Source organism: Gastrolobium bilobum, unplaced genomic scaffold (genome assembly GCF_033153095.1).
Source record: "Gastrolobium bilobum isolate Gb01-03AN ecotype WA unplaced genomic scaffold, APGP_CSIRO_Gbil_v1 utg36856, whole genome shotgun sequence".
Classification (NCBI taxonomy): Eukaryota; Viridiplantae; Streptophyta; class Magnoliopsida; order Fabales; family Fabaceae; genus Gastrolobium; species Gastrolobium bilobum.
The window spans coordinates 200,103-204,398 of NW_026896491.1; the positions used below are offsets into that span (position 1 = coordinate 200,103).

Sequence of the window (4,296 nt, forward strand, 5' to 3'; positions counted from 1 at the left end):
TCCAACATGGATAGATCACTTCCCTCACCAAGCAATACATTGTCAATTTGAAAATCATACTGGAAACCAGTGTACCGTGGCACCCCATCTTCTGGCAATGATGGTTGCCATTCACAACTAACATCCATTAAGGAGACACTTCCTAGGCGCCACTGACCTGACCTTAGAGAGAGAGAAGAAGAATGTTGTTACTTGTTAGAAAAACTTAGTTTAAACGAATCAATATGGGGAAAACTTAAATGATAGCAAAATCCTCTCCCCATGAAACCACAACTTTGGGTGGATAGGGATGAGGAAAATCCGTGTATACAAACTTACCCTTACATTATTTCAAAGAGGTTATTTCTTAGATTCAAACTTGTGAACTTTCAATCACAAAGGGCATATATTGGTTTTACAATGCTTTTAAAAACTGGAATTTGTGAGAAATATAATTGTAGACAGGCTTCCTAGCCAAGAATGCTTTTAAAGGCTTCCTAGCCTTCTCTCTGTCCTCACTGCCACGGCCGCCGTCATCATTCTTTTTCTCTTCTACTCCCGGCGGACACTCGTGGACCCCAATAACTCCTGCTCCGACGACTCCGCGCCCCTCACGGCAGCCCAAGCCATCATCGCGGCAGAGTTCGACACATTGGCAACCCCCCTCGTCGCCATCCTCCACTACGCGATGGCGCGTGAGGTTCCCCAGCAGTCCAAATGAAAAATCCGGCTAACCTTCGAAGTTCTCCAATCCCTCGCGCCATGCAACTTTCTCGTCTTCGGAATCGGTCACGACTCGCTCATGTGGGACTCGTTCAATCCACGTGGCACCACCACACTGTTTTTCGAGGAGGATCCTAAGTGGACATTCTCTGCCCTCAAGCGCTTCCTATAATACCCCAAACTTAAGCATTTAATTGATTAATTTTAATTAAATAATTAAGCATGTTTTAGTGAGTAAAATTAAATATAAGGCTTAATTAAATGAATCTGAGTCACTTGGAGTTAAAAAGTGTACTCAGTGAAAATTAAGGGGTATAAATGGGTGTAGACAAAAGTACCCAAAATATAAAAATAAAAATAGTAATATTCCTAGAATAATATTCCAGACTTTTGGGTAAAGTTTGGTAATTAATGGAGTTGAATAGATAGACGAACCAATACACGCTTAAAGTCACTTAACATAAGTTAAGTGACCAATGCAACAAAAGAAACCCAATTGTCCCTCCCCAACCCGTCGTGCAGAAGAGAGGAAAAGAAGAGAAGAAGGAGAAGAGGGGGAAAAGGAAGAGGAAAGGAGAGGGAGAACCCTAGGTGGAGCAATCCTCAACCAAATCCATCCGTTCAAAAGCCTAAACCACTCTAAATCTTCTCCTCTTTCATAATCCAAGCTTAGTTTTGAGTGGGGAGCATTGTGGAGAGGGATATTGCCCCTCAAAAATTCAGCCCTTTGTGAGATTTTGGGGTTTTGGGAGCTTCAACCTCCATTGAAGCTTGAGGAGCCATCAATCCTTGGTTGTGTGACCATTGGTGGTAAGATTCTAACCGTTGAACCTTGTTTTCTTGGAAAATTTCATGGTTAGGGTTTAATGAATAGTGTTTTAGGGTTTTTATGAAATGTTGAGTAGATTGGTTATGTTCAAGGAAGAATGAGGCTTAGAGTATGTTGTGAAAAATGCTAGGAATAACATTTAATCGGTAGAAATGAGTTTATAGTGTTATTTTAGTATGCTTTGATGTTTGGATAAATCTAGGCTTGGAAATATGGATTTCCTTGCATTGTTAGCATTGTTTGATTGTATTCCTTGTGTTGATAGGATTGAGGCAAAAGGACCAAGTGGAGTGACCAACCCTTGGGGTTGTGTGCCATTGAGGAAAGCTCAAGAGCAAGGTAAACCTTTGGACCTTGGGGTTGATCACATTGAGTGTTCCACCATACTCCATGGAGGAGAAATGGTTTATGAGATGTGATATGTAATTATGATTGTGATTGTATGCTCATGCATTGATACATGTTATGATTGATTGATGATTATTGGTTGATGTTTGATTGTTTAAGAGTAATTGAGGAATGGTTATAGAAGTAGCAATAATGAATGAGGTAATGGTTGAGGATTGTGATTGAGGTTATGAGTGATAGTATTATGATGAGGATGATTGGTAGGAACTTCCCTTGGAAACAGCCCTATGTGGATCTCCATGTGGTTAGAGCCTAAGAGGAACAGCCATATGTGGATCCCTCTTGGAGGTTCCTAGATTGAGGAAAGGACTTCCCTTGGAAACAGCCCTATGTGGATCTCCATGTGGTAAGAGCCTAAGAGAAACAACCCTTAGTGGATCTCTCTTGGAAGTCCATGTGATGTTTGTTGATAAGAATGTGTTAAGCTATTATGATTATGTGTACATCGAAAGTGAACCTTAGGGTGGGGTGATCTCCAAGGACCTCTGGTTTACTGTGATATATTCGTATATCTCACCCCGTGTTATGGGGACCCCCTTTCAGGTAAGGAAGCTGCAGGAGTCTTTGATGGCAAGTGGCCTTCTTTGCAGTAGATCATGCATGAAGAAAATGATGTTTTGAGATCATACATGTTATTTTGTAGATTTACATGTATATGGTTGATCATTGATAGCATTGACGTATGTATATCTCGTTATATTTGATGGACTTAGCCTATGATCATGCCATTGGATATCTCTTTTGTTGATGAGAGCCAAGGGATGGTCATAGCCTTTTGTAGCTAAGTTCCTCGTTATGTAATTAAACTTGTGTAATGTTATTTACTTCAAGGTTATGAATGCATGATGAATATTGGAAATGTTGAGCTGAATTGTCTATTAGGAGCTAAGTTGTTAGATTGGGAAACGTTGAGAAAACAAAGGTTATGCTGTCCAATTTCCGTTAAATCAATGATGAGAGGATGAGAGTTAAGCAATGATATAGGGATATCGCAAGCTTGTTAAATAGGTTGTAAAATGTGTAGGATTGATTCCCCAAGAAAGATACATGAAAAATATGAGTATAGGAAATTGCCCAGAAGAGGGGGCTTAAGCCTGCAAATGGAGGCTTAAGCCTGCTCAGGGGGCTTAAGCGCCCATGAGGGGGCTTAAGCGCCCTGATGCACCTGTGAAGACCAAAAGCTTTCTGCCGCCTGGGGCTTTAGCGCCCAAAATGGGGGCTTAAGCGCCCAGGTAGCGCGCTTAAGCGCCCTGGAGCGAGCTTAAGTGCCCTTGGTGGCCAAAAAATGTGAATTCCCTCTGTCTGTGGGCGCTTAAGCGCCCTGGAGCGCGCTTAAGTGCCCTGCCCGCGTAGTTTTTCAGCATATACCTGAGTTAGTAAAATTGTCATAACTTGAGCTACAGAGCTCCAAATGAGGAGCGGTTTGAAACCACGCGTAGCTAACGAAGAGATCTACAATATAGTAGAAGTTGGGAAATAAATAAGAAGTAAATTAATGGTTTAAAAATGGAATAAGAACATGATGTTAAGCTTGGTTTATCTGATTCCGCAAAGTAATATGGTTATGATCACGCAATTGGGCATTATAAATTCGGCACGTTTTAAAATGAAAAATTTAACCGGATTTTAATTGAACCCATGTGATTGTAACTGCGCTTAATATCATAATGCGATGTTAACAAACCGGTTCTAGAACGGGGCGTTACACTTCCCTATCCTACGTGCCCACACTGTGCTTTACCCCACGCGCCTCTCCGACGCCAACTCGCTCCTCTCCTCCTACGAGAAGGATTGACGCTACGGCGTTCTCAAGGGCAACCGGCAGTGCACTGAGTCAGTTGCCCGACGAAGTGTACGGCAGTGATTGGGACGTGATTATGATTGACGCGCGAAGAGGGTACTTTGCGGCGGCGCCTGGGAGGATGGCGGTGATATATTCCGCAGCGGTGATGGCGCGTGGGAGGAAAAAGTCAGGTGTGACGCACATGTTCTTTCATGACGTGGAAAGAGAGGTTGAGGGAAAATACGGGAAGGAATTTTTGTGCATGAAATATAGGGTTGGTGGGATTAAGAAGCTTTGGCACTTTGTTATCCCACCCGCGTATAATGTCAATGATACCACTCATGGTTTTTGCTAAAATTATAAAGCTTTTCTTACTGTATCCTTCAATTTAATATTTAAAAGAACAGGTTTTCTTTTCTTTTTCTTTTTTTACATTTTGTGCTCAAGAAGTTTTATGGTCTCTATTATTCGTGTCTTTTTTATCCAGAAGTTTCAACGAAGTTACCTCTTTCGTTTGTGATTGTCCTTCAAAGGCTCAGGCATAGCTATTGAAATAACTGACAGATAAAATAAA

The 4,296-nt window shown here is 41.6% G+C and overlaps 1 pseudogene; it reads left to right on the forward strand.

Moving 5' to 3' along the window:
• The first annotated feature begins 261 nt into the window (after positions 1-261).
• Positions 262-4,077, forward strand: LOC133300006 (arabinogalactan O-methyltransferase 1-like; annotated as a pseudogene).
• Positions 4,078-4,296: the final 219 nt, after the last annotated feature.